We start from the raw sequence: 18,817 nt of genomic DNA on the forward strand, positions 1-18,817 counted from the left end.
TCTGAGCAGGGAGCTGGAAGGGGCTTGAACCAAGGACCTGGAGATTATGACCTGAGCACAAGGCACAGATATAACAGCTTAACCCACTGAGCCACCCAGATGCACCCCAGTCAAATACTAAACTCCTGTCCTTCGGTGTCTAATTCCAATATTGGTTCCAAAACATCATTACTTCTGTGATATTTCAGTATTTAGGTAAGGAAAGAATGTTTTTCATTTCCCAGTGCATTTTTCCCCCTTGATCTTGTGCTATCTTTCATGCACTCCAATACATCATGGGACAAGTGACTCTAAAGCTACAGTGGATTATTATCCCTACTACTACTTATATTTAAAACATCATCTGATGGAATAGGAAAACCAATAGTAAATATGTACAATGCATCAGTTACCAAGGTTGGAATCTGTGTGTGAAAGACTATGCACAATCTGTGAGATATCCATTCCACCTCCAAATAAACATAGACAATGGTTTCAAGGGAAATGTGTAAAAGCCTTGAGCAGAGTTTGAAGGGATGATGAACTTCCCTCCTCCAAAATTTAAAAAGACATGGGGGAGGCAGGGGAGTGGCAGAAACCTTGGGCTAAGGTATAACTTTGAAAGTCACCTGGGGCCCAAATAGTTCCCCTGAGAATGTGAGCAACTGCAATTAAGACGGCCCCAGGCTGACAGTTTGTGAAAGGGATCCCAGACACATGCATTTAAGGTCATTACAGTGCAACAGAAAGTGATTTTATTGCTGTGAACACAATGCACAAAGCTTGACAGAAGTTTCAAGAGTGAAACTAGGTGCCTGGGTCTGTCTTTGCTCTCTTCCCTGTTGTATTCTTTCAAAACACACGGAGCTTCAAAGCAGAAAAGTATTTGAACACATTTGTCCACAACTCTGGGCTGGCATCTTGGGCCTCTAATTTTCCCACTCCCTGACTTCTTTCTTCTGTGGGATCCATGGAAATCAGCAAAGCAAAAGACAAGACAGAAGAGATCATGAGAGAAACTGCACCAAATGAGAGAAACCTTAGTTTTAATCTAAATGACAGGAACTAGACGATAGTGAGGGTCACCCAGGTGATGGGAGTTACAGGCAACAGTGTAGAACTGATTCTGGGGAGTAGTACTTACTGTAGCTGCAGTTGGGCTATGTCCCTCCAGTGTGACTGCAGTAAGTAATGCCAATACAATTTGCACTCTGGTGGCAGTTATACTGCCCATTCCTGCAGGTCCTCTTGGGCAAAAGACAGGTAGCAGCCACTTCTGGGAGGAGTTATGCAGAAAGGTGTTTTGAGGTTTACAGTGCTGAGTAAGACTATTGACAGCACACATTGCATTGTTGCATTATACGGGACCTGCACTTATATGCTGAATTTCAAACTTTCGAAACCTAGTGAGTTGAGCCATAGCACCAGGGGGAAGCACTGGCCCCCATGATCCCAGCAGCAACAGGAGAGGAAAGGGTCCCAGAAGATCCAGCATCATTTCTTCTGTGTAGGAAGAGAGAAGAAAATGAGATAATGATCGTAGTAGAAGCCATAGAGCAAAATTATCATTCACATTTTAGATGTGTTTGTGCCTTTTAAGATTTCATAGTCCTTTTCTTGTTCTTTAAACTATCTTCTTTCTGACATGAGTCTTAAAATTCTAGGAAGGACCTGAAGCCCACAGAGGAGGAATGTGAGTTAAGGTGAACTTTTCTCTGGCTGGGAGACCCCACTCTTCTCTTTCTACTGTGCTTATGCAAACAGAACCTAGTCTTCCTTCCTTGCTCCTGGAATATTTCTCCTCCGTGTATGTGAACTGGACCTTCTGGTCATCGTCATAGCTCTACTCTTCCCAGTCCCCAGGCATCTCCTCTTACCAGGTCTCCTTGCTGGGGGTCCTGCTCAGGACAGAGGCTGTGGTTAGTCCCAGGCTTAGATGCTTTTGTCTGCTGTTCCTCTGCCAGATATGCCAGCATGACCTGCTTGCAGCAGGGAAGGGTTCTGAGCCCTAGGAAAGAGAAAAGGGAAACCCAGGGCTTGGAAGATGCCCTTCTTGTGGACAGTGTGGATGAGAGCCACATTCTCCAACTAACTGTTTAAAGCCAGTATCCAGTATCTGCAGAGGCAGATGCAGGAATAGCAAGCCTACTTAAAGGAACAAAGGAGAAGTGATAACTTCCTCAAAGAAGTGTGATGAAATTTGAATTCCTGATATCAGTTGAGTGCTTCCATCCCTGAAGCTTTGTCATTTTGAGCTCTATGATTTCACTTTTTTTTTTTTAAGATTTTTATTTATTTGGAAGACAGACATCACGAGTAGGCAGAGAGGCAGGCAGAGAAAGAGAGGGTGAAGAAGGCTCCCAGCTGAGCAGGGACCTGGAATCCAAGCCAAAGGCAGAGGCTTAACCCACTGAGCACCCAGGCATCCCCATGATTTCACTTCTTTAGGAGAAACAAACCACAAACACACAAGACTCACCCAATCCAGTTGCCAAATGCAAGTCCTGCTTGTCTCCTCTGCTTCTGACTGCCTGGCTATAAATCTGAGCTTCCCCAACTCCCTATTTGTTCCCATTACTTTGCAACAGTGGCACATAGAACTCGAGGAAACACTCATGGTTTATCAGTTTCTTAAAGGATATGGTAAAGGAGACAGATGAACAGCCAGATAAAAAGATACCTAGTGTGGGGCACCTAGTGGCTCAGTGTAGGTTAAGCCTCTGCTTTTGGCTCAGGTCATGATCTCAGGGTTCTGGGATCGAGCCCCACATGGGGCTTTCTGCTCAGCAGGGAGCCTGCTTCCCCCTCTCTCTCTGTCTGCCTCTCTGCTTACTTGTGATCTCTCTCTCTCTCCCTCTGTCAAATAATTTAAAATTTTTTTTTAATTTTTTTAAAAAAAGATACCTCGTGTAAGGCAGGAGGGTCGTAGTGAAGGAGCTTCTTTCTTCATGGAGTTGGGGTGCATCATCACCCTCCCAGTATAGATTGTGTAGGAAATATGTTAGGGTTTGAAGCCAACATCCAAGACAGAATTCTTGAGATATCTTTTGTGCAAAAAAGTGGTTTTATGAAAGCATGTGGACATGACCCAAGGGCAGAAAGAGCTGCACTAGGGTTGTGAAGGGTGGCTGATTCTATACTTTTAAGTTCAGGTGGTGTTAGGGATAAGCAAAGCCCTGAAGGAATTTGAAAGTAAGGCTTTTAGGGCCTTGCAGGGCTAGCTGCTATTAAGATGAGGTCATTTACTAGTGTCTGGTACAGCATGAGTCATGAGACCCTTCAGGTGTCTACTAAGTGGGCCATAAGTTTGGAGGATGATCGCTGATATATAACCTGGATGGGGTACAGATAAAGGAAGTTTCCAAATGGATTTACATATATGCTTTTTAAATATCTTATTTATTTATTTGACACACAGAGAGAGAGTACAAGCAGGGGGAGCCTCAGAGAGAAGGAGAAGCAGGCTCCCACTGAGCAGAGAGCCCATCAGGGGAATTCAATCCTAGGACCCTGGATTCATGACCTGAGCAGAAGGCAGACACTTCATCAACTAAGCCATCCAGCTGTCCTGGGATTTTTATATGTTAAAGGGCACATACAAGATGCAGGGGGTTGGGCTAATGTCAAGCTAAGGTTATCTTTATCCTTAGCAAAGTATTAACATTGAGGCGGCTGAGCTCTTTCAAGAAGGTCTCTCTGCCTGTCTCCAGTACTTGTCAATGGACTGCATGTTGTAAGGAAATTTAATTTTCTTCCTACATTTCCTTTGCCTTTGTTCTTCACATCAGGAAGAGTCATTCAAAGAGGTGGTGAGACCTTGGGCTAACAGACCGTCTTCAGCAAAAGAAAGGAAGAAGAGTGTGGGGAAAGGTAAGGTTTGTTAAGCAGAGTTAAATCTGTGCCTTATTGATTGGTAAGAGTTCCTTGAGACTTAGAGGCATGTTTATCTTGTTACTTGGCAAGGGAAACACCCTTAGGGATAGAGATTTCCTCTATGATGATAAATGTCCCTTATTTGTAAAAGCATGATTTATAGGCCTGTTTCAGAGCTTCTCCTTTGTCTTCTGTTTCTCAAAATAATCAGCTCAAAATCATCTGCATGCCAGGCTACAGTTACATTGATTCTGCAAAACTGTGTTTATCTGATCCTGCTTTCCTTAGAGCACTTCCCCAAAGCCTGTGTGAAACCTGTTATCACTTCTGACTACTCATATACTTCTCAGTGGCCATTTATCATTATCATTATTATAAATCTTCTTGATCTGGTTTCAGAATGGAATCATATAGGAACTTGAATTTTGAAATGTTGTTCTGATCAATCAAGTTCCAAGACTGGGACTGCCCTTACAGGAGCTGCTCAGGTCAAAATGAAGGTATAATGTTGTTTGTAAACAAAAGCTTGTTTATGATGAGGCATGAAGCTGGTCCTGTGTAATCTCCAAACTGGTTCTCAACTCTCCAAGCCCTGTGTCTACTAATGGGGTTAAGAGCAGCTGCCTCACAGACCTGTGAGAATCTAATGAGATATGTAAGTGAGAGAACTTCTCAGAATGCTGTAGGGACCCAGGACAGCCCACCCCAAAAAGGTGTCTCAGTGGAATATTGACCATTTTGAATTGAATCTACTTGGAAAACAGCCATTGCAAGGACACTCAGACCCTCCTCTATCCCCCCAAACCAGGAATTGAATCTCTCTTAAGAATGGTACCCTCCCTGTACTAAGAAATAAAAAGACATTCTTATCACCAGGGATAGGGATTTTACTTATTTTTTATTATTATTTTTTAAGTGAGCTCTAGGCCCAATGTGGGGCTTCAACTCATAACCCTGAAATCAAAAGTATCATGTTCCATTGAGTGAGGGAGCCAGACACCCTACCAGTGTTAGGGATTTTAGAGCCAAGAAAGCTATAAAAACAAACTTCCTTGATTTTTACTAAACTACTACGTCAGCCCAGAATGTGCTTGGAATTCCTTACTAATTAGCACTCCCAAACATGTGTATTGTCTCTCCTGTCAATTCCTCACAAATCTATTGTCTCATTATTTAAAATGTCTAAAAACTGCCTGCCTCCATCATTTCCTTGTGATCTCTCTCAATTTCATTATTGGGCTTCTATGTGCACATTATGAAACTTTGCTTTTTTTTTCTTCTATTAAATCTGTCTGGTGTCAACTTAGTCTTAAACTGGCTGAAAGAATCTTGAAGGGAAATTTTTTTTCGTCCTCTATCATGTGAAGTGCTATATCATATACAGAAGACAGAGGAGGCACATTCACATCTGGGCCACCGTGTACCTACCCCAAAGGTCCTACCCAGGTTATTAGACCAGGATTCAAGCTGCTTCAATGTATTATGCTTGGGAAGATTGGGGAAGAAGTGGGAATAAGGGTAGACAGATTGAAGGGAGACACTATTTCACTGGGATTAATACTAAGTTGAATTCAGGTTTGCTTCTTATAAAATTGGATCACTTTCCAACCTTAACTCTGATGAGGGAGCAGGAGGCTGGCTTAAGACAAAGCAAAAGCTAGTACCTTGCACCCCCTCTCCATCCGCTCCCCCTCAGTAATATGTGTAGCATTCCTCAGACACCCCTAACCTTATCAATAGCACAAATTTCCAGAGGCAAATAACTCAGTTCCTCGAGCTTTAATGTCACCTAATGTTTAACTTAAGGAGGCTGAGGTAGAAGGGAATGTAAATATAGTTAAATCTCTTCTAAACCTAAACCTCATTAACAAAGACAATTGATTATGACATCCCACCAAGAACCTCCCAACTATCTTGATGTTAATGGCTGGCCTAAAGACAACATTGATCAAGCCACAAGGGCAAGGCCACCGGTAGGCCTCCGATATCAGGGTACCTTGTGGGCCCTCTTTAGCATATGAAATCTCTGTTGAAACCTCCCTTCCCCTCACCTTCCCCAACCACAAGGTACATAACCTGCCATCTCTCAAAACCCAGGGCAGCAGCTCTTCCTGCCCATGGGTCCTGTCCCCATGCTTTAATAAACCACCATTTTGCACCAAAGATGTCTCAAGAATTCTTTCTTGGTCATCGGCTCTGGACCTCCGCCCACCGAACCTCACGTAGGTTCTAGAACTTCATCATATGGCACCCAACGTGGGGCTGTGAGTCTTTACATTTGGACTCTGAGCTTTGGTGCAAAATTGGTAAGTACTTTCTCTCCTTTTCCTTTACTCTCATTTCAGGGATTTTTAAGGAGTATGGTCTTATTGGAATACTTTCATGTCAATTTCTCAGGCTGTAATCCTCTAGCCCGTGGCTACTCTACGGGGAGGAGAGCGTCTGCCTTTTGGCTGTAAGTTAGTACCCTGACTAGAATGGCAATAAGACCCAGAAACTTGATACCCTCTCTTTATTCCTGTTCTTATATAAAGTTGTCTCTCTTGGGCACGGGACAGCCACCTAAGTCACCAGGATGGCTGCCAATCTTAAGACTCCCGTGTGAGGTTTCCTCTTGATTGATCTAATGTGATCCCCTCCTCATTCCTGGTCTATCCACTTCTGGGCACAGGACCTCCACTGGGAGTCAGCCAAAACCAGTACCCGATTGAATTAAAATGCAACCGGGGACCGTTTCCTAGGGAAGTTGGCTGTAAGGACCACATGTGTTGGAATGTTGCGTAGACCATGATGGATTTCAGTCTTTACTGTTTCTTGTCAGTGTCTTCTACAAACTGCATAAATCTATGAAATTGGGTAATTTCCCCTTGCCAAACTTTTCTAGTATTTCCATGGGTTAAAATGGCAAAACAGTATGCAGTCTTCAGGACAGACGATGGCATGACATCGCACAGCATTTTGGTCCATTCACCAGGCACCCATTAGCAGCCTAGGATGCGATGGGGAAGAGGAGGGACGCTGGCAACCCCTCCAGGGACTTTTACGGCAGGAATGCCTTCCTGGGGAAGGCAGGATGGTGATCAGTAGCAATATCTTGAGAGACGCCTCTGGTCGCTTTTGACACACGGGAACCTCTGACATATCCTGCGTGGGATGCCACCCAGGAGTCGGGGGGGATTTGGTAATGGACTGTCTTTACTTTTCTGGGAGCATGGCCTCAGTAGGCTTCTGTAGTTTCCAAGGACTCTACCTTGGGGTGCCTTTTAACCCACTGGAAATAATTTGGATTGCAAAACTTAGGAAAGGACTGAGCTCCTGTAACAATTCATGGCCTCAGTGGGATCTATCAGTTAGATCTCCTTTGCAGGAAACAGGGCAAATGGACCTAGGACCTTCACTGATCATACTTAGGCCTTCATTGCTCTACACCAGGACCCCAGACGAAGGGGCTTTTGCAGAATGTGTTTGCCCAAATGAGTCAGCTAGTAAACTTTCTCCTGACATATTGGATGATAGTTACGTAAATAAACCTTCTAGTAAACCCAGGTTGCTGGGCCATCCCTAGCATAGGGGACTCTGAATTTATTTCTCTCTGTTTCTCCTAATAGCTGTGGGGCTTCTCCCTCACTCACTTCCCATGTTAATGGCTAAAACTGGAGCCAACTGGGGTTAGTCTAACTTGAGACAGAGACTGTAAGGAATATTCCCAAGCAGCTGCCGAATCTCTCTTTGTTTCGGGGCAGTTTCCCTGTGTTCTCTGGCCCGACTTGGACTGCTTAACCCCTCCCGCCTTGCTGGTGGGAAAGCATGGCGTCTGCTCCTCTGTTGGGGCTTATGAGCTCTAAAACCGGGAATCCTTTCTCTGCCTCCTGGCAGCACTTTGTTTCTTCTATCTCCCCCTTTTCCTGTTTCTGCACCAATGTGCCTGTGGCCTGCATGACTAGCCTCTGGATCATGCACCATGGCTCCTTCTCTCTTCACTGTCAAGGAGCAAGAAGAGCACCCCCTGGACCTAACACCCCCCACTCCGGACCTTCCCACCCGTGTCTCAGGTAAACATTCAAAGTGGAGTGGACCCAGGTGGAATGTAAATCAGTATCAGAACTAAGTTAAGTTTGTTGGTTTAATTAAGATAGACCTGTCTTTTAAGTTATCAACAGTAAATGTGAAACTTCGAAGCTTACTGCAGTCAAATAAGCTTGTGTTATTTGTTAAAATTTGTTAGCAAAGAAATGACTAATGGTTAATTGTCTGTCTCAAAGTTTTAATGGGTAATTGCTGAAGTAACTTTCAAAGTCTTTGGTAACCTGGAAATTTAAAGTTTTGCTTGGATAACAAATGGAATTAAATTATGACATCTAGGTCTTAACCAAACGGGATAAAATGCTAAGTTGTTAATTACTGGATGTAGGTATGTGCTTTTGACTTCTTACTGCAAAGAAACTAAGAGTATTTAAATCGGTTGGTAAACATGTTTTGTGCTTAACTGATTCATACATTTTCCATCTGAAGAATTCTGTTGTAACAGTTCACAATTGGTTAATACTTAGTCTTCACTAGAGATTAAGGTATTTCTAAGAATACAAAGTTCTGCTTGGTATAACTAAGACTGATGGAAATAAGGGAAACAACCCTGGAAAAGTAGATGATATGTAAGAAAGATATAAGGAATGGGAATACATTTTCTTGAGGGTAAGACAAGGTCATTTTGTCCTAAATGAAATGGTTGTTTAGAAGGAAATGGCTTGGGACAAAACCTGAATGCAAAGCAAAGTTGTAGAAGGTGTGAAGGGAAATCTTCAGAAAAGGAATTTTAGCTATGGTCAAGATGGACTAAATGAATGGGTTTTTAAGGTACATTGGTATAAGACTGAAATTGTCTCTGTTCAAAAGGACAAGTTTTCTTAGATTAATTGATCTGCTGTTAAGAGAATGTAAATGGTTTTCTCTTTGCCTGCTCAGAAAACCCAGTTTCTATGTTTTATCAGGTGTTTAACATCCCTAATTATATTTAGGCATGTGCTTCAAAACTTTATAAGATTTTAGCAAATGTTAACAAGATTTAAGTTGTAAATCTCTTTAACTTGGGCTTTTCCTTGATATGTGAAGTTGCTCATGAAGTACTACTGAACCAGTGATAAACCTTGGGTTACATTTGGGAAAATGCTATACTTATTCTAGAGATTCTATGCACTTCCTAAAGTTTTAATGTTTTGAGAGATCATCGCTTGATATTGTAATTATGGCAATGTTATGTGTCACAAAAATAACCTGATTTCCTTGCCAGCTAAAGTGGAAACTCTCATCTCGTCAGCTCTAACCATATCCATTTTGAGTTTTTGTCATTTATAATTATTTTAATTCTCTTGTAAAATGAGTCTTATCTTCAAGGAGATTCATATAAAGGACTTTCAGGACAAATACAGATATTTGATATACTTGAAAATCCTAAAACTGAAATGGGTAAGAATTTCCAAAACTAACTAAAGCTGCATTCACCAGATTTAGTAACTTGGGACTAAATGAACTAAAAGATTATAGTGTTCTGTCACTTAATATTTTGTCTTACTTTAAACATTGCTGGTTCTCTCTAATGTTTGCTCTTCCAGACTAGGGATACTTTTTCTTAAGTTATATGTAACTTACAGAGATGTAAAAGTATTGATTTGTAAACAAATCAAGGCATTCAACTTTTCTCTCTATCTGAACCCTCTGAAGCCAAAAGGTCTCAGTAAGTATTCTTTCTTCCATGGCAATCAGTCATTTGCATAAGTTCAATAAGAATCTGTTCTCCTTGTAACAGGACAGCATTGGAAACTGGTTATTTCACCAAGGCTTTGCTTGGAATGTCATATTTGAGAAAGACATGCATAGACTCAGATATGACCAGACAGCTTTAAGGAACTAAGGTTGACTTTATGAAACCTGGAGCCATAAAGCCCCTTGGGACTGTTGGCCTGATACCTTGCTTACAGAGTTCCCAGCAGCCTCACCAGGTAAGTAAAGAATGTCACTCCTTGGTAGGTGCAGAGCCTCAGGAAGAGGCATTTGCTGAAATCGACAGATATTTCAGGCATGCCTGATGGCAAGTACGTGGGTTGGCTTCTGGCCCAGAGAGGCTACTAAAAGTTCAACCTAGAGATTCCTTATAAGAAGTTCCAGCAAAGCAGATTCTAAAAGATCTATATGATCACACTCAACTGTTCTTGCTGAGCTTATGTAACTAATAGGCCAAGTTTGTTAAAACTGGATTTGTTTCTCAAGTGAATTCGTCCTGATTTGGCTATCTCTGGAATTGAGGGTTATTTTAGAGAGAAAAATTATGTTTTAGTAACACACCTTTATGGATGTTATTCTAGATTTGATTGTCTTTAAATGTTTGTTTACCTAAGCTAAACAATTTGAGGTAAACTTCAGAAAAGTTACACAATAGCTCATTTAGATGACCTTCTTGCTTTTTTTATTTTGTGGGGATAATAACAAGACCTCACGGCACATGATTAAACAACTGGAAAAATGGGATTGATTCCCCTACAATTGTATAACTTAACTATCACCTTGTGTGTGGCTGGGATAATGAAATTGCCTAAAAGCCAGCATACCACTCTCCATAGGATTAACCATGGACTTGTGGAGATAATGGATGACCCCACTTTCTTTATGATAGGATTGGATGATGCATGGGGGACTCCCCTTATCTCTTGACAAGTTTTCTCCCACTTGCCAGTGATCCTCTGTATTCAGGATATTGTTAAGGCTGGACCACTCGAAGGGCTTCTTAATGGTTTCATCCCTTAGTAATATTTATCCTAGAGGCCACCTCTGTTGAGGTACAGTTACAAATAGATGCTTTAGCTAAGCATAGAACAGCCCTCCTCATAAAAAGAGCCTCAAAGCTCACTATGGGACAGTCCCTGACTGTAATGACTTCACATTAGGTCCAGATTTGTTTTAGAAGCCAAAGGCCACCAATGGATGATGGAGGCCAACTTATTAAATACTGTGCTATACTTACAGATATGCAGAAATAATACTTAAAACTTGTCAAACTTTAAACCTAGTTACCCATATGCCTGAACCTGACCACTGTACTTCTTTCTCTATAGAGAAAAACTGTTCAGAGGTTACTGATCTTGCTTACTCTAGTTGGCCAGATTTAAGAGGCTCCTCTTAAAAATATAAATGACAGTTGGTTTACTGATGACAGTAGTTTTCATAGAAAGAATAAGAAAAGCTAGGTATGCCATAGTGCTCACTAGCACTTTGCAATTGCCAAAGCCTAAAAATAAACATTAACACTGGCTCCAAATATGCCTTCCTGGTACTACATGCCCATGGAGCTATTTGGAAGGAAAGGGGAGCCATAACTCCCCAATCAAATATGGGCCTAAGTTACAAAACCTCCTTCTCGCTATACTGAGGATGGCATATATCAAATCTGGGATACATATTTGTGGTTCATACCCACACCCATTGGACAGCTCAGTCAAAAGGTAGTTTTCTGCTAGGAACAAAAAAAATCATACGTATGATACTTGGGCAAATAACACATTAGAAATGTGTTCCCAAGTAATAGTAATAGTATTCCAGGCTACTGACTGGTTTGCTACTGACTGGGCAAGGCGACCTGGCATTAGATGGTTAGCTCCAAATGGAATCCACTGGATATGTGGAACTAACCTGTGGCCCTGCTTCCTCCTGGGTGGATAGGTCACTGTACTTTAGGATTTGCCTGGATTCATGGGCACTTTACTAAAACTATCACCACTCCAACTAATCTCCCTACTTAATACCAAAGTCTCACAAATACACAAGGTAGTCCAGAAAATAGGATGGCCTTAGATGTCTTGACAGCAGCACAGGGTGGCACATGCACAATTATCAAACAGAATGTTGTATGTACATCCCAGACCATCACAAAAATGTCACACTAATAAAAGATACAAATGCCCAGACTAAGGCTCTACAAGATCCTTCTCTCTCTCTCTCTGTGAATGGTTAAGTTCCTGGTTTGAAGAACGACTATGGCCAACAATTAAAAATCTCCTTTTTGGGCTTCTCATTCTTATCGCCTTATTAATCTTAATATGTTGGTTTGTTCAGTGTTTCTCTACTTGGTGCCGAGGCTCCATTGCTGCAATGACTTCACGACAACAGATGATCCTGACCACGCACAGAGACATTTCTTCACTGTCAGCGCTGTGAATTCAGCTGCCTCCACCTTTTGTAACTCCCTTATATGTTCCTCCACTGATCAATATTGACCCGAGTAGATAAGGACAGCTCTATGCCCCTATTCAGCAGGAAGAAGTTACAGAAGATGAGACCTTCCGCCTTCAACTACCTTAAAGATTTAAGGGTCAAAATTGTTCAGGGGGGAATGATGAGGGAGCAGGAGGCTGGCTGAAGACAAAGAAAAGCTGGTACCTTGCACCCCCTCTCCATCTGCTCCCCCTCAGTAATATGTGTAGCTTTCCTCAGACACCCCTGACCTTATCAATAGCACAAATTTCCAGAGGCAAATAACTCCGTTCCTCAAGCCCTAATGCCACCCTCCCCACCATAAACAAAACTGAAGGAGGCTGAGGTAGAAGGGAATGTAAATATAGTTAAATCTCTTCTAAACCTAAACCTCACTAACAAAGACGATTGATTATGACATCCCACCAAGAACCTCCCAACTATCTTGATGTTAATGGCTGGCCTAAAAACAACATTGATCCAGCCACAAGGGCAAGGCCACCGGCAGCCCTCCAATATCAGGGCACCTTGCAGGCCCTCTTTAGCATATGAAAGCTCTGTTGAAATCTCCCTTCCCCTCGTCTTCCCCAACCACAAGGTACATAACCTGCCATCCCTCACAACCCAGGGCAGCAGCTCTTCCTGCCCATGGGTCCTGTCCCCATGCTTTAATAAACCACCATTTTGCACCAAAGATGTCTCAAGAATTCTTTCTTGGTCATCGGCTCCAGACCTCCGCCCACCGCACCTCACCTAGGTTCTAGAACTTCATCAACTCTACCATCTAGAAGTTCAGTGAGACACTTCACAGTGTTTCTGGGCCTTTTCCTCCTCATGCATGTTTAGCATCAGCCCTAACTCAACTCACCCTATTCAGGTCCAACACTCAGGTGTCACTGGTTGAGTAAATCAATATGTGGGTCTGAAGATCAGAGAGCCAGGAAGTCTGCAGTTGTGAAGAAAGGAATAGTAGTGAGAGGTGCTCACTCCAACTGATTAATAGTCTGTCATGGGTGGGTGACAGCCTTCCTAGGTGAACCTGTTCTGTGTCTTCTCATCCATCTAGAACACTTAAGTTCCCTCTGAGAATAGCCTGGAGCAAAGGTGTTCAATATCAAAGCCTCCCTTCTGGGTACAGAGGAATGACAAGACTCTGGGGAGGGGTAACTCTGGAGAAGGGTAATCTGAACTTACCAGGAAACAATCAGAGATCTAGTTCCTAAAGTCACTTCCCTAAAATCTTCTAGGGGAAAGTCCCCAGATGACTAGGGGTTTGTGTTAAGAAATAGCAAACAACAAAAACAAAACAAACACCTCTGGTGTTGTAAACTGTGGAATCTTCATTGAGGGGGGAGAATATGTAGTCAAAGACATAATTTGTGGTTGAAGTGGGATCCTTGAGTGTGTTTCCTATCAGTGCACTTAAGCCAGCGTGGTTGAGTTTCTCACAGGGCCACCTTACTTTCATATAGTCATGAAGGGTAGCAGAGTTTGCTACTCCAAATGTTATCTCTTGGGCATAAGGATGATTTTGAGCTGGTGATTTTTACAGAACTCCAAAACAGGAGAAGCTCTGAAACCAGAGTGGAAGTAAGTCTTTTTAAAGGAACATTTACATTAATAAAGGAAATTTCCATTTGTACGTTTATCTCCCACTTAGTAAGAGAAAGAGGAGCATGACTCTACAAATCATAAGAAATGCTTATCAATGAAAAGAAAGTAAGAGAGAGAGAAAGAGAAAGAAAGAAAAAAAAGGAAAGAAAGAAAGAAACAAAAGAAGAAAGAGGAATAAACCAAAGGAAGGGAGGAAGGAAGAAGAAAGAAAGGGGGAAAAAAAACCTCTTATCAATGGAGAAGCCTTAGAGTTAAATATACCTAACAAATATTACCACCGTGGCTGGGTTTTTCCTGGTAACCTCCATAATTGTCCACCCCACCCTCTTTCCAACATCTTCCTTTTGTCCTCAGCTAAAGATTGCATTAAAGGTGATGCCTTGAGCCATTTGGGGATATTTAGTCAGTTTTTCTGGATATCTGTAACATACCTACGTACAGGACATACAGGAGATGTATGCTCTTTCTTTTTCTTTTCCCAATCTCTTTTTATTACAGTGGTAATAAAAGAACCTGGTAGGTGTCCACCAAAAATTGTAAGGAGACATACTTAAGCACACAGAGAAGGACACAAGACAAACCACAGCACAAAGGACATAACAGAAGGATGTAGTAAGGTAACGAACCAAACTTGAAGTCAGTCTGTGCCAAGTTGAGATAAGGCCTTGGTTAGGTGTGGGTCAACTCTGGGTGGTCACTGCTTCCTACGATCCAGCAGGGAAAGATCTCGGTTCTGTTTGGAGATCTAAGGGGCAGAGATTTCAGGGGCAGTTGCTTTTTTAAGTGGTCAGACATCCAGGGCTCAGGTCTGAAGAGTCTGACGTTGTGCTGCCAAATCCTCCCCTTTCTAAAGGGATTGAATCTGTCTCAGGCCCCCGAAGACCTCCTCTGGTTCTGCTCCTCATTAGTTCTAAGATGTCAGCAACACTGGTCCCAGGGAATATCTCCTAGCTGCAGTACCTTTAACTTCTTGTCATAGCTTGACCCAGGCTGCTTCTTGACACAGGGTCCCACTTGACACGAGAGACTCCATTTTGCTCTCTACATGTTACCCCATGATTCCTCCTGGGAAATTCTGTAAGGGTCATGCACAAATCAAATATATCTTTTTTTTTTCCTAGTATCTTAACAACTTGAAACTTTTTGTTTGTTTGTTTGTTTTATCTTTATTTTTTTTTATTTTTTAATAAACATATAATGTATTTTTATCCCCAGGGGTACAGGTCTGTGAATTGCCAGATTTACACACTTCACAGCACTCACCATAGAATCAAATATATCTTTTTTTTAATTAAATTTATTTTCAGCATAACAGTATTCATTATTTTTTCCCCACACCCAGTGCTCCATGCAATAAGTGCCCTCTATAATACCCACCACCTGGTACCCCAACCTCCCACCCCACCACCACTTCAAACCCCTCAGACTGTTTTTCAGAGTCCATAGTCATCTTAAAGCAAATAGCAGTTCTAGTTTGCTAACATAGCAAAGGACATATTTAGGTAATTCAATCAAGTGTTCAATAGAAATCAAACACAATCGATAAAATTCAAATCTTAGATAAAAATCACATCACATTAAACAGGAGGGGTACATTAAACTGAATCAAGCAAACTTAATGAATATTTAAGTCAAAGGACTCCAACTCAAAGTCACATCTAATAAGAAGTAAATTAAGTCAAAAAGAAAGAAGACAAGTTAATAGGGTATCTAACATCTTACAAAGACTACCTTTTTTTAATCTGTCTCTTTGACTTAGCAAAGAGTAAGCTATACCCAAGGCCTGATGAAAACTTTATTGAATTTCTATCAATCCTAATTCTTCTTCTAAGGATCCATTAAATCCCTCTCTATATGCAGTGGCTGTAGGGTTATAAACTAGATGGTAAATCCATTGTAAATCCCATAGATCACAGAGCTTTTTAACTGAGGTGGGTGTAAAACGAGTTCCCTGAAAACTTTCTACTATTCCTGGTGCTCCAAAGTAAGCTGCCCATGACTCTGAGCTCCTGTTGTTGCATGAGCTGAAGGGCTAGAGGCAGCCATAGCTATCCCTAATCCTGTGTACATGTCTATCATGTTAGTGGCATATTTCTGTTGATAGCTGTGATTTAGTGGTCCTACAAAAGTTTATTTGTATAGTGAAATTAGATGTGGTGGACTTATATGTGTCTGTTAGTGCAGTGTACCTACATTTATTCATCATCTGTTTACATGGGAGGCATCTTTGGAATGCTTTTTTAATTTCCTGACAGCTGACCTTAAGGTTTCTTTTAGAGAACCATTTATCCAAGGCATGTGTTCCTGTATGCCCTTTCTATGTATTTCCATAATTATATGTGAAGTTATTTGTCTTTCTGTCATTTCCTTATTTCTGTGTTATTGGTTTCCCTGCCTTTTCAATGTCAGTGGGGTCCCTTGAGGTTCCTCCCATTTTCCATCCCTCTCTGTTTAATATTATCAGTGGCAAAGTGTGCCTCCATTCTTCTTACCCATCTTTACTTTAAATTTCGATCTTTCCTTTGTTTCTATTGCCTAAATGTTTCTTGTCAATGCATCAACCTCCTTATTATATTTTGAGACGTCTGTTTTGTCTTTTATGTGCTAACATGTATGTAACATATGTTTAATTCTTTCTGAGGTTATATCTAACTCTTCCCATTATTCTCTTGACCATAGTCTTTGCCATTTATTTCAAAATGGCAGAAAATTTTTTTTCTGAAGGAAAAGACAATTTATTTATATTTGATGGGACTACAGATGGAGAGAGAGAGAATCTCAAGCAGACTCCTGGCTAAGAAAAGAGCTCCACACAGGTCTTAATTCCACAACCCTGACATCACGGCCTGCATCGATACCAAGAGTCTGAAGCTTCACCAACCAAGCCACCTAAGTGCTCCTAAAATCTTTTCTTTTCCATTTTCCTGACCATAGGGCTATTTCATTTGCCCATGAGTCAGTAAAAATATATATGGTGCTTGATTCTCCTCTATTGCTTTTCTTACAGCCAATAGTACTGCTATTAATTCTGCAAGTTGTACCCATTGAGTCTTACCTTCTTCTCTGAGAAGCAGCTCGTCCTGAGGTCTCAGTGCTGCAGCTGTCCGTTCTGTTTCTCCAGAGACTGTGGAGGCTGATATGTCCATAAACCAGGAATTTGATAGACCTTTAGAGCAGGATGGGCCCCATTTCCCTAGGTTTTGAGTATGGATTTGCCCTTCCCTCAGAGTGAATTCTCACAGGTCTGCTTCAATCTTATGTATCTCTTTGGTGAAGAGTTCTGGTTGTTCCTGGAAAGAGGTGTCCCTTCCTGGGATATACCATTTCCAAGTTTGCAATTTCAAATCAATTTGGATACCTGGTAGTTCTTCCAGGATTAGTTTCATCCAATGGAGCAACAGTAATATCTTGTTTTCCCACCAGGGGCTCTGTACTTCTTAACCTTCCTAGAGTTATCATATATATTTTTCAAATATTGAATATTTATGGGTGGAATATTTATGTTCTGACAATGGGAACTCTGTAGTCCAAAATTGTATGAGTAGAATTTTAGGCTTATGTTCTTTCTTTGTTCATGAGACTGTGTACCATATTCTGTACTCATTGATAATTCTGTTTGGAATGATTTTCCCGGTGCTGGATAGTATATTGTTTGAAATGTCTTAATGAAATCCTATAATGTATTTAAAACTTGTTGTTCTGTGCATTCAAAATCTGTGCTTTTCTAGTTGTTTTGCATGTGGGATTTAAAATTACACTGATGCATGCTATGGGTATCTCTAAGATACAAAAAGGCCTATAAGTCTCTTGGTCTCTGTTTTATCTTTAGGTGATCCCATTACTTGTATTTTTACCTATTCCTTGCTGCTAACTTCCTCCCTTCAGAAGACCATTGAATTCCTAGAAAATTGAAATGAGTGTCTGGGTCTTGTGTTTTTTTCATCATTAATAGCTGATTCTTGTTCCCTTAAATGCTTTATTAACTTTTCCTTTTCTTATATAAATCGCTCCTTATCATTATTAGTCATTATTAGGCCATCAGTATAGGATATTACTAGAGATTTCTATAATGATTGAGCTCCATATGAGGAGTCACCAGTCTATATCAGGTATATGTTTTTGACAAAGATGTGTTCTAATCTTCAGAAGCTCAGCTTGAGTGTATTCTCTACCTTCTGCTACTTCCAAAGATTTTCCTTGTCCATTACTATAAGCTAATGCTTTCTTCCTTGTAATTGTAGGTTTGTTGTGATAATCCACACCCCCAGGGTCTCCTAGTCTCCTGGATCCTCAGGATGGCGATCCCAGGGTCATAAGAGATTAGCATCATCTTTTAAACTTAAATGATTCATTGATTTGGCCTTATTACTTCATTAGCTAAACAAAGCTTTATTAGCTTCATTACTTTGCCTCTTTGCCTGTCCTGGTCTAGATGTGAAATGGATTCATCAGTAAGATGAGAACCTCTGCGAGGGGCCCTCAGGACACTAAGGGATTTACATTTCTAGGATCCTTCAGAGCCATGATTACATTTCCCAGGGTCCTGGTTGTGAGTTTTTTCCTAACTTCTAACTCCATGGGGGTACCATGGGTCTTCTATACAAAGTGCAGCATCAGGCCTGTTGGCCTTTTACACCAAACTTTTTAGGCATTTACCTAGGGCCCACATCTTTTCCTTTTTTGTAACCTAGCAGCTGCTATATACAATTTCTTAACTATGTACAGCTCTATTTCCCACTTATCCCTGGGATATTTGTACAGATTTTTCCACAACTTTTGTTCACATCTTTCTTCCAAGTTGTAGATTAATTTGGCCAGTAGTGACTAGTATCATTGCAATTTCCCCGATGCTTTAAGTTTTCTAGCCTTCCAAGAGCCTTTCTGAGGCAATCCCCCTTGGTTGCAGCTTTGGCCACTTTCAACTCATGCCCCACATGCAGAGAGGTAAGTCCCAGACCAGATTCTGCTGCCAACTGCTTTTTGCATAGAGCTCGTCTCTGTTTCACCTGGCACTGCCTGAACCTTAAGATTTCATGCTCAGTGTGGCGTTTGGAAAGTCTATGTTCACACAAAATATTCCACAGTTTATTATTTTTGTATCTGTTATACT

At 41.3% G+C, this 18,817-nt stretch overlaps 1 protein-coding gene across 6 annotated transcripts in view; it reads right to left on the reverse strand.

Moving 5' to 3' along the window:
- Positions 1-711: 711 nt before the first annotated feature.
- The window catches only part of EDDM3B (epididymal protein 3B), a 60,008-nt gene continuing 41,902 nt past the window's right edge, over positions 712-18,817 (reverse strand). For 2 of the 6 annotated variants that reach the window (XR_004285750.1, XR_004285748.1), the window contains 3 exons: positions 16,763-17,017; positions 1,857-1,987; positions 718-1,482 (listed from right to left, as the gene is read on the reverse strand). The gene's annotated coding sequence lies outside the window, so the exon portion shown is untranslated. Of the gene's footprint in view, positions 1,483-1,856; positions 1,988-2,998; positions 3,010-14,333; positions 14,647-16,762; positions 17,018-18,817 lie in introns of those variants that run through there. The other 4 variants (XR_004285753.1, XR_004285754.1, XR_004285749.1 and 1 more) reach the window with 4 other exon arrangements.

Source organism: Mustela erminea, chromosome 5 (assembly GCF_009829155.1).
Source record: "Mustela erminea isolate mMusErm1 chromosome 5, mMusErm1.Pri, whole genome shotgun sequence".
Classification (NCBI taxonomy): Eukaryota; Metazoa; Chordata; class Mammalia; order Carnivora; family Mustelidae; genus Mustela; species Mustela erminea.